This window comes from Microtus oregoni, unplaced genomic scaffold (assembly GCF_018167655.1).
Source record: "Microtus oregoni isolate MIOR12 unplaced genomic scaffold, Mior012 000032F_ref0000030, whole genome shotgun sequence".
In the NCBI taxonomy this organism is placed as follows: domain Eukaryota; kingdom Metazoa; phylum Chordata; class Mammalia; order Rodentia; family Cricetidae; genus Microtus; species Microtus oregoni.
Window position 1 is genome coordinate 5,058,592 of NW_024543091.1, and position 12,677 is coordinate 5,071,268.

Consider the following 12,677-nt stretch of genomic DNA (forward strand, 5'->3'; position numbering starts at 1 on the left):
TGTATAAACTGGACATTCAGGACACACAGAAAAATCACTGCTAGTTTCCTAAAGAAGGTGAGACAGTCCTTCAGGGTTCCTGCTTCATGAAAGAGTCTGCCAGACATTCTGCAGGACACAGAAGAAAGTGACTGACAAACTGCCAATATAGGTGAACTGTCTTTGAAATTTCCTGCTTCATGGGAAAGTCTGCCAGACACTATGGGCCTGAAGACTGAAGATGGATGCAAAAATGATACAGAAGAACTTTGGGTGACTGTTCAGGTAGCAAGATTTTTCTATCAAATCTAGAGTTTTGGAAGTTGCTTACAATGCACTTTCTGTGTAATTAGGTAATATTATATCCTTCTGGAGTCTTTGATTTAGTTAAAGAATAAATAGTTGTAATTATAATTTTCCTTAGTTATGGTAAAAGATAAAATAGATACAAATATTGTAATTGTAATTTTGCTTGATATCTGTTTTGTTATATATAATTTCACTATATTAAAGGTAAAATCTTTTTTATTTAGACAGAAAATGGGAGTAATGTGTGATTTTCCTCTGTATGCTGTGAATATGTTTTATTGTCATTGGATAAGAAAGAAGATGCCTTGGGCCTGTAGCAGGGCACAATGTAACCAGGTGGGGAATCTGATATATACACAGAGAGAGAATAGATGGAGTCAGGGAGATGCCATGTAGCCACTGAAAGAGAAAGTCACGAACCACCAGCCAGAAACTTACTGGTAAACCATGAGTTTTGTTGTAATAAATAGAATAATAGAAATGGGTTAATTTAATATATAAGAGCTAGCTAGAAATACACTTAAGCTATTGTCTAAACAGTACAAACAGTATTGTAATTAGTAAAGTTCCTGTGTGGTTATTTCAGATCTGGGTGGCCAGGAATGAACAAGTAGCCTCCACCTATAACCTCTGACCTGTAGTTTTGTTTTTTTTTTTTTTTTTTTTTTTTTTTGGTTTTTTTGAGACAGGGTTTCTCTGTGGTTTTGGAGCCTCTCCTGGAACTAGCTCTTGTAGACCAGGCTGGTCTCGAACTCACAGAGATCCGCCTGCCTCTGCCTCTCAAGTGCTGGGATTAAAGGCATGCGCCACCACCGCCTAGCCTGTAGTTTCAGGTAATGTTGTAAACAGGTTCAAAATATGAACTTATTTCATAACTCACAATCTGAAGTGCTAATAAATATTTGTTACAAAGATATTTTCTATAGCATTCATGGCACTGATTCATAGATAGACAGATTTTAATTTTGACCATTAGCTCACAGTAAAATGACTTGGGGAATTATTATTAATTATGAAAGCTTGGCCTTCGCTTAGGCTTGTCTCACTAGCTCTTATAATTTAAATTAAAAAGATATTTTCTATAGCATTCATGGCACTGATTCATAGATAGACAGATTTTAATTTTGACCATTAGCTCACAGTAAAATGACTTGGGGAATTATTATTAATTATGAAAGCTTGGCCTTCGCTTAGGCTTGTCTCACTAGCTCTTATAATTTAAATTAACCTGGTTTTATTAATCTACATTTCACCATGTGGCTTTTTATCTTTCTTTTATTTTGTATGCCCAACTCCCCCAGTCTCCATGGCATCTCGATTCATCTCCTCTTCCTTTCTCTCTGCATGGGTACTTCCTGCCCAACGATCGACCCTTCAGTCTTTTATTACACCAACCACAGCAATACATTTTCACACAGTGTACAAATATTCCACAGTCCTCATGATGCCAAAGTGAAACAGATTCAAGAAAACATTAGATACATGATGGTGGAAACCTTTAAGGTAGGGATTTTTCTGAGTTCAAGGCCATATTGATTTAATATATAGCAAGTTCAGGCCAGTCAGGATTACATAGTGAGTCCTTGTCTCAAAGAGGGAGGGAGGGAGGGAAAGAGAGATAGAGACAGAGACAGAGAAAAGAAAAAAGCTGTAATGATGATAGAAATTTTTCAGGGCTTTAAATTATTTACAAAATATTTAGAGGGCTAAGTACCTTCTATGATATAAATATTATAAATTACAATATAAATATTATTGTAAATAGTATGAAAATTACATATACAAAGATCTCATTTTTATCTTATATGGATGAAAAGCAGGATACAAGCACATTGAATAACAATAGTTATTATTTCAGAGGAGGTATAAATGTGCTGGATGTTCAGTTTCTTTTATTTTGTGTTTTTCCAAAATGTCAGCAACGAGGGCACAACACTTTTAAAATCATAATTTTATTAGTGGCTTTTATACTATCACAATAATGAATTTATCATAGATGTGCAAATTAAGCCTTCCAAAGAAGGAAAATTGTTTAAAATAGAACCCTTAAAATAAATGTAAGGAATTTTTTACTCAAACTGAAAATATAACCTAAAAGAGTAAATATTGTAAACTAGGTATGCACTTTGCATGTTGAAGATGACTCTCAAAGATCATTTGTATCTATTTATATTATGTCAACCTTGCCTCACACAGTTTTTCAAGCTAGAGCAACACACTGACTCAAACAACATTTGATATTATTGTTTCACTACAGGTAAGCCCTGGAGCCTTCTTAGGTTATGTATGGACTTGTTATTAGCAATGATGATATTTACTTTAACAGGCATACTTTTGTATGCATAAATATGTGAAATTTACAGATAAAGGCCACTTTGCTGTCTACTTACATCTGCACAAGTGTACAGGGGGCAGATGAGCGTACCTGATTGTGTGTTCAGTGCTCTCGTGGAGGGTTTGATAGGGTCTGGGTGGTGAAAGGCAGGTTCTCAGGCTCACAAATATTGTTTCTACCTCTAAATATGGTACAATTCCAGGAAACCCATCCTTTCACAGGATTAATAGGCTAGCCTGCAAGATAACTATGTTATTGATTGACTTCTGACTGTAATCCATTAATTAATTAGGAATGTTTTGGGAAAGCAGCATCATTTACAAACATTAAGTGTTCTTATGGTTACGCTTAAAATGTGACTTTAAATTTTTTTTTTTTTTTTTTTTTTTTTTTGGTTAGACAAACATTTGGTCAGTTGGAAAGAGATGTGATGTTGGCTGAGTCTTGTTTGGGTTTTGCTAGGATGATCAAATGTGAGACAATGAAGGCCTAAAAGAGCAAAATTCAGAAATAAGGAAGGGACTGGACTTTTTGGAATATAAGCTGCATTTGGTGGGGAAAGGATCTGGAAAAGGGACTGTAGGAGATTAAAAGTCACTGGATCCAGAATGAGAGGGTTTAGGAGGGAGTCGCTTTAGTGTGGCCAAGTACTTCTGATCAACAGGAAAAGGAGAACACAAAAACTTAGATTTGGCAGTGGTATTGCTGGTAAAGTTAATATTCACAAAAGAGTTCAGTGAACGGTGTAGACATGAGGTGAAAGTAAACGTGAGGGCTGGAGAGATGGCTCAGAGGGTAAGAGCATTGCCTGCTCTTCCAAAGGTCCTGAGTTCAATTCCCAGCAACCACATGGTGGCTCACAACCATCTGTAATTAGGTTTGGTGCCCTCCTCTGGCCTGCAGGCATACACACAGACAGAATATTGTATACATAAAAAATAAATATTTAAAAAAAAAGAAAGTAAACGTGAGCAACGTGACACAGAGGACCTCAGAAGTTCTTCTCTAATAGGAATGCAGAGGGAAGAGGCAGGAAGACAGGACAAATCACTCAGCGAAAGTGTAGCTCTTTGTCATACATGTAGATGGAAGGAGAAACCAACATGGAGGACAACATTGAAGGTGGATAAAATGAGTGTTCTTGGGAGTCGAATGAGATCATAGCTGCTGCTGGAATGATCAACGATAATAGTTGTCTTTAGGGCAGCAAAAATGGAAGGGGAACTTGGCAAAGATATGCAGGCTAACTTCGTGTAAAATAGAGAAAGATTAGATCTTTGCACACCATAGTGTAACTACTCTTACAGTGGCACAGACTATATAGGGGTCAAAGTGGAAAAAACCTAAGGGAGAATACTTCCAGGTCAGCTGGAATAGATATAAATGTCCCCAAGAGAAAACTAAATGGAACTAGTGTTTTAAAAGTTAAGGCAGTTTCTAATGTTTCTAGGGCTTTCGAACAGTGAACTTTTCTGTAGTCTTTCTATCTAACCTGAAATACAAAATGCTAAGGGCACAGAGAGCTAACTGTCATCAGTATTCAAGTAGCCTGTAGCATATCTGTGGGTTCCAAAGTAGCATCTTTACTGAGTTATATGTTCTGAGCCAACTCTGGTTGTGTATCATTTCACCAGGCACTTTTGTTGGTTGGTCTTCCAAATGTATTCAGGCTGGCATTAAAAATTCACAGCTCACCAGGAACACTGGAGATACCTCTACCCCAGGAAATTGTCATCTTTATAAAGTTGAAATTCCTCTATTTTAGGTAATGAATACTGAATACTAAAACAGTGTTGAAAATCACGTACAAACACAGCTGTAGTTATGCCTTAAAAAAAAACCATAGTTATCTCAGTTGTTTGAATGCATCAATAATAAAGTTCTAGTCACCAATAATGTGTCAGTGTTATATTGAGGAAAGAAATCAAGGTCTTCCACTTCGGTGTTGTTAACCAAGACTGAGTCCAGGTTCTAACTCTATTTTGCTCTCCCTGTGTATTGTTTTCTTGTCTGTCTGTCAAATGAGTCTGAATCTGTGTCTACTCGAAGGCTATCTTGTGAATTTGTACCTAACAAAAGGCTTTGTTTTGTATTTACTGAGTCCAAAAGAAAGCATCAAACAGGGGATGAATGAGGGACAATTTCCAGAAATCTTCAATGGAGTTTTAAAAAGAGATTAAGTCATTGACCTAATTGACCCAGAATACAAACAGTGATGCAAACATCATTGTTTATCAATCAATATCCTTATGACATGTTCTACATTTATGGTATATTAATTATTTTATAAAACTGTTTTAAGTCAAATTTCTGTTTCCTACAAATGATTATTGGAATAGATGCAAACAAACATGGAACTCATGGAAGGGTACATAATTTAAAATCATAGCTATGATTATCTTAGGTTGTCAAAGTTGATTATATGACAAGTCTAAGGTAAATGAGGTTTACTATTACATTGTTCTTTTAAAAGCAAGTAAACAAACAGGCTGCGTACGTAGTAGGATAGCAGTCTTCAGTCTTAAATGACGTGTAAAGTCCATTGTAACTTTAGCTGTGCTGTTCCAAGAAATTCTAGTCCCTTAGGATGTGTGAGATATTTTTAATAATAATGCATTGACACAAAGCTATATTTGAATTTTATGCTCCAGTTTAGTCTTCAGACTGTTTTGCAGGAAATGGAAAAATAGCTAGTTTGTTTTATCATTCTGTTGGGCTTTTTCAGAAAGTGGTGTACACATGTTTATCTTGGCCATTAATTCCCATTTCCATAGATTCTCTGCTCACACTCTCGGCTTGGGAAATAACCTATAGCTTCTTCTCCAACTACGTGTTTTCTCAAAGATAAATTCTCTGTAGCCTCCAAAAAAAATGTGTTTTGTAAAAACGTTGTTCCCTTATCTGAGGGTGCATGGGATTTTTTGTACACACTTCACATCATAGTTCAATAACCTATCACTTTCTTATGCTTTTCAACTTTTCTCTACACTAACCAAATCAATATTTATTTCCTTTGTTTGGCTACTATACATCCTAATTTAGCACTCTATGAATGCTACTGAAGCCATTTGTTTAATATTTGAATATCTAACAGTCAGTGAACTTGTTAAGAACAAAAATGGTTGATATCTTATACATCTTTCCCTCACTAGGCTTAGAAGTCAGTCATCACTTATTAACATGTTGTATATATTGACGGGAAGTTGCAGCATACAGGTCCTTTAGGATAGTTCATGAGCAAAAAATCTTGTTGCCTTAAATAAGTATGTGAGAAATCATTAGAGATTTCATGTGATTAAAAACTCAAAAATCTTATAGAAAATTATAATTTTACTTAATGTTTCCTATACCTTTTGAACAGATAATTATTGTCAATATTGTAAAGCTAGAGCAAGACATAGAGAAAATTTTCTATAAAGGCCAAATAGATGTTGATTAAAAGAAAAACCGACATAAATCAGGACAGATGAGTGACCCACCTGCCAGCAGATCTATACACTTCCCTGGATTATTCCTCCCATTTTCCCTAGGTCAACACCATCCCAGCTCATCCTTGGCCCTGTTGCTGCTGGGCTCTGCCCCTAATGCCTGCAGACTTCTGCAACTGAGGCACAGACCATACCAGAACCACCCTCACCAGTCAACAGTGGCCCTCCCCTGGAACTCAATACCAGTTGGAAGAACAGACAGCATAAGCCCATATAGAGTTCACACCAGTTGGAAAACAGCCCTAGTACCTCTACTAGAGGCCAGGCTGGTACTACATATCCCAAAACAAAACTCAGGCTTTACTGGAGGCCAGGCTGGATCGAAAGTCCCAAGAAGACTTCTGCTTTACCAGAGTTCAGACTGGTTCAAGGGACCCAAGGCCTTGAAAACCCCAGTGGAGACACCCTCCTGGACTTGAATATCACCAGTCACCAGAACCCTTGACCATTTAGGCCAGAAGACCAGAGAGGAAACAGAAACCAAGGAATAAAATATACATCTAACAAAGACAAACACAAGAGCTAAAACCTAGATCTATAAAAACCCAAATCCAGATGCCTAAATGCCAGTGTAAGAATGCAACCAATAACTGAAAGGACAATATGTCATCACGAGAGTCCTGCTATCCTACAAGAGTAAGACCTGCACAATCCAATGCAGCTGAAGCACAAGAAAACAACCCTAAAAATAATTTTATGAAGATAATAAAAGTCCTTAAAGAGGAAATAAAAAAGGAAATGAAAAAAATCCCTTAAAGAAATCCCAAGAGGGGATTGGAATATGAGGGATTGGGTTGGGAGTGTGAATGGAGGGAGAAAGTAATGAAAGAGACATCTTGATGGTTGGCATTTTGGGGTCAGATAGAAACCAGGTGCAAGGGAAACTCTCACGAATCTACAATGATGACCCCCCTCTAGGACTCCTAGAAATAATGGTTAGGTAACCTGAACTTGCCATCTCCTGTAATTAGATTGCTAACTACCATAATCATCAGAGAGCCTTCATCCAGTAACTGGTGAAAACATGCAGATTCCCACAGCTAAACACTAGGCCAAACTCGGGGAGTCCTGCTAAAGACAAGGAGGAAGGATTTTAGGAGCCTGAGGGGTCAAGAAAACCCACAGAAACAACTAACCTGGCTCATAGGAACTCAAAGAGTCTGAATTAACAACTAGGAAGCGTGCGTGGGACTGACCTAAGTCCTCTACCTATACGTGACAGTTGTCGCATGGTCTATTTGTGGGACTCCTAATAATGGGAGCAGAGCTGTCCCTAATGCTTTGGGAACCTATTCCACGCCTAAATACGAGGGTAGGTGCTTAATCTTACTGCAACTTAATATGCCATGCTTTGTTGATATGCATGGAAGGTTTGCCCCTTTCTGAACTGGAAGAGCGGATGAGTAGTTTGGAGTAGTGGTGGAGGGGAGGTGGGGGGAAGTAACGGGAGGAGAAATTGTGGCTGGGATGTAAAATAAACAAGTAAAACAAAAAAAAATAAAAGGATAAACTGATAGAAAATGTAATGTTCACAGTGGTACATTATTCAGCCACAAAAGATTGAGATTTTATCATTAATAACATTCATGAGCCTGGAGGATATAATGTTTAACAAAGAAGTACAAATACTGTATGATTTCACTTAGACATGGATTATGAAAATATTTGTTTCATAGAAACTAAGGGTAGAATGGAGATTAAAGAAGCTGGGGATTGGGGGGAAGGATAAATGGAGGAAGTCTGATTGATTAATCAGCAAAGGCAGTTGCTTTTTTCTTAGCTATATACTGTTTAATATACCATTAAATTTTATGACCAGTTTTAAAAATTATATTCAAATAAAAAGCATTTTGTTTTTGTATATATGTGTTTTTCCTGTGTGTATGTCTGTACATCACGTGTATGCAGTGCCTGTAGAGGTTGAAAGAGCCCCTGGATCTGGAATTACAGATGCTGTGAACTGCCATAAGGGTACAGGGACCCAAACCTGGGTCCTCTGGAAGAGTAGCTAGCATTCTTCTTAGTCATCTTTTCAGCCCCTTTAAATGCACTTTATATTAAATTTTAAAATATTTATTTTGCTATTTTCTGTGTATGAAGTTTTTCTTGTATGCATTGCATGTGCAGCATGTATGAGCCTAGTGCTTGAGGAGGCCAGAAGAGGGCATCAGAGATGGTTGTGAGCCATCATGAAGGTGCTGAGAATTGAATCTGTTTTTTTTTTTTTTGTAAGAGCAACAGGTGGTCTTAATCACCAAGCCAAGTCTCCAGCGCTTTATACACATTTTAATTAAAATATAATTATCTCACTCTTGCCTTCCCTACCCTGTCTTTAGTCCTTCCCATGTCCATTCCTTTCAGCCTCTCATATAACCTCCTCTCACATTGATGGTCTCTTTTCTTTGATTATTGTTACACACACACACACACACACACACACACACACACACACACACACTCAAATTGGTGGGCCTGGTTTCCTTTGTGGGCATATGGTTTATGAACTGACCAGTTTGTATTGGATAACCAATTAAGGAGAAGATAATTCTCCCCTTCTCTTCAGTCACTAATTTCCTGTAGCCATTTTTTTTTTTTTTTTTTTTTTTTGCCTAAGGGTGGGATCTAATGAACGTTTTCCCTTTCTGAACTACCATGTCAATGATGGTTTGAGTACGAATGTCTCCTACAGGTCCACATATTTTAATGTGTGGTCATTATGGGGTTGTACTACTTGAGAGATATTGGGATTTGTGGCCTTGTTGGAATAGGTGTGACCTTAATGGAACAAGTGTGTCACTGGGGTTGGACTTTGGATTTTCAAATGCTCAAAGCAATCCCAGTGTCTTTCTCTTCATGCTTCCTGCAGATCTGAATATAGAACTTTCAGCTATTTCTCCAGCCCCATGTCTAGCCGCATACCACCATACTTCTTCCCATGCTGACACTGGACTAACTTCCTATCTGTAACTCAGCACCAATTAAATGCTTTCCTTTATAAGACTTGCTATAGTCATGGTGACTTTTCACAGCAATAGAAACCTGAACTAAGATAGAAGTTGGTGCTAGAGACCAGAGTATTGCTTGTCACAGGTCTAACCAAGTTTTTTTTTTTTTTTTGTTGGTGGGATGTAGGGTTTGGAAGAGGAAAGCAGTTCAGTGCTTTCAGTGGGGCTTAATGAATTTTCCAAGATAATATCTATTGATACTGCCATTTCCCACATCTTGTTCCTGCAGCCATTTCTAAGAGAGATAGTCTCTATGCACACTTCCTGGTATTCTCGATCTTATGATCCTTCTGCCTATGATCAGTTTTTAATACTAAGGCAAGTTATAATTGAGTTGATTTCACAATTTTTGTTACCTTTAATCTGTACCAATGTTTCTCAACCTTCCCAATGCTGTGACCCTTTGAATACTGTTCCTCATGTTGTGGTGACTCCCAACCATAAAATTATTTCATTGCTACTTCATAACTATAATTTTGATACAGTTCTCACTCATAATGCAATAAAGGCAGAAACTGTAAGGTAATTTGTTTTTCTTTGATCAGTGCCTTGAGTAGAAGACCTTGGAACTTTTCTCCTTTGCACATTTTGTTTAAAACAGGATGGGTTCCCTAGACTCAGCTCCTAGGTTCTTATTTCTCTTTCTAGTCACCAGAACTAGTATTTGTTCTCATCTTGTATTTTGTGAGAAGTTTGTTTTGACACTGGCAAATAACATTTAATATGTAAAGTTTTACCAGGAGAATATTACTGCTCTGCAAAGTCATGAAAATCCTACCCTCAAGAATGACTCCTTAAAAAAATATACCAATTTCTACCTTATTCCTGTCTGACGAAGACTAAGAGTGGAGATTTCAAAGCATAGGAAGCAAAGGCTTGACTTTATTAAACTGTCCTATATACATTTGCCTACATAAATTTCAACTTCCCATTTATGTGGGACATCATAAATGGCAAAAACAGAACCCCTTGCCCTCTCACCTCCTTCTAATATACTCTGCTTGTTTACTGAAATCAAAGGTAGAGTATGATATATCCCATGTTGCAGCAGCAACATATTCTGTAATAAAATTTGGGAAGGATTGCTGGCATAATGTTATTTTTTTGTCTTTTCTACATATTATTTACACACAAACTATATATTTTAAGCAGATTGTCAGAACATACTGTAATACATTTCTACTCTTATCCAAGGTATTGTAACTATGTAACTCATTTAACAATGTAATAAAAATTTCTAGTCCTTGAAAATTATTATTGCCAACTGTTTAGGATAATCAGGAAATAGAGGTTAGTAATTTGTCATCTATTATAATTGACCTTGTAGTCACATTAGGTATGTTTTTAAGGTCAAAAAAAGATATATTTTAGATAGACAGGTTATCTTCAAACACTGTCTGGCTGTTTTGCTTTTGTGGTCTTCAGGTTGAACTCCAATATCTGTCTCTTTATTAATCGTGCTACAGCAGATTTCAAAACTCAGAAGGGACATGTTGAAGACTGATGTGAAGCAAACAAATCTGAAACTGAGTTTACTTTCCATTGTAAGTCTCCAGAATTTTTGCTTCTCGTTGTTGCTAGGGTCTGTGTTGCAGTTAATTGTAGAAATAATGATGAAATGTAGAGCTTTTCCTTCAAAATGACCACAAAACAAATGAAAAATAGGGCAGATGGGGTGCAAACTGTCAAATGGAATCCAGCTTACACCCAGTCTAAGTGTATGTAATCCCCTCCTTCGTCCCTATGTAATACACCAGTGGTTTGTATATTAGGAGGGGTCATTTTACGTGAGTTCAATTTGCAAGAGCAGACTAACTTAATAAACAGAGCTGTGTCTAATATAAATTACTAGCCTATTATTGGAATTGTCTAGAGTGATAGATCAGTTTTTGACTCAGATCACCATGTTCTTGTATCTACACACAAGCCATGTATGCATTCAATATACAGTGCTTTTAGGTAAAGAATGGACCCCAATGAATTACTCTGGTGGGTCTGTATCCCAGTGTCTCACAAAAGGAACTTCAACTACTCTTCCTCAGTTGGATATGAAACTTTAGCTGGTCTCAGATGTTCTTAAGTGAATTCACATGTCAGCCAATGCAAAAGCAGCACTGGTGTCTCGAAGCAGGAAGTCTCCTGAAGGGATGCTCTTTGGCAGCAGCTGGGTTAGTTTCTGTAGAGAATTCTGAAGTAACTAGGGGTATTTGTTGGTGGCGAGGGGAGCTATTTGAGACCAAGAGCATATTTGACAGAATATTGCAAAAATAATTTGAAGGAGCTACTGATTGATTGGAAGATCCAGGAATGGAGGAAGACTTAGCTACAAGGAACAACGGAAGTGTAGCAAAGAAGATGGCGCTGAGTGATACAAAGGATTATGTGTTGAGAGATGGAGCTGCCTCGGGGGAAGGAAACCAAGCACCTTAGTTCTAATGTGATGGGGGTCAATGGGAAGCCATGCTGATGAGTTCTTGAGGGAGGTGCTGTATAAGGATAAAGATGCTTGCTGCCTAGACTGATTGCTTGGGTTTTGTTCATGAGACTCACATAGCAGGAGGAGAGAAATGACTCCTGCAAGTTGTTTTTGGACCTTTACATAGAAGACACATGTAACCCACACCAAAAAGAAACAAAATAAAAACAAAAAAAGAAGGTGGTGTAAATTGTTCCAGATGAAAGAGAAAAAAAAAACCCTAAAAGTAGAGTATCATATTTGTTAGCAGCAAGAATGGTGAACTGGTGAGGACACCGAAGAGGAATAACTGTGACCCCTGAAGGCTGTAGAGGGGACTGGGCATGGTAGCGTTGTATAAACACTGTTGGGTGAGAGCTGTCGAACAGGGTGAGAACTTAGGCCTCAATACTCAGGTTGCTCCCGCCAGGTGCTCTTTGTTTGAATGTAGAGGTGTATGCTCTTGTCATTCAGGGTTTGTGCTCCAACGTATCCATTCAGTGAAGCAGCATTCCTGTAACTACCTTTTTTTTTTTTTAAAAAAAAAATTTACTTACTTATTTATTTATTTATTAAAGATTTCTCCCTCCTAAGTTAAATTGACCTTGTACACTGAGTTTTATTTCAGAGATGGCCACTAGAGGGCATTGCTTTATTTCAATAAGGGGACATACTAGAAACCAAACCAAACCAAACCAAAACAGAACAAAAAAACAAAAAACCTGTCTTAATTTTAAGAAGGGGACCTGTCTAGGATAAAGGAAAACTTGGTCACACAATATTGATTCAAATCTCAGTTCTTCTTAGTTGTTTCATGATTTTTTTCTGTCCCCCCCCCCCACTTTTTCCTTCTCAGACGGGGTCTCACTATGTAGCCTAGGCTAGACTGGATCTTTGTATCTCAGGCTGGCCTCGAGCTCATATATCTTCCTGCCTCAGCTTACCAAGTACTGGCATTATAGATATGTACCCATCATTGTCCACACTTTCATCTGTTGCCTTCTTTTGATTTTAGCACTTCTCTTCCCTGGGCCATTCTTTGCACTATAATATATGAATTTAACAAAATGATGTAAATGCTTAGTTTTTATCAGTATTTGTCACAG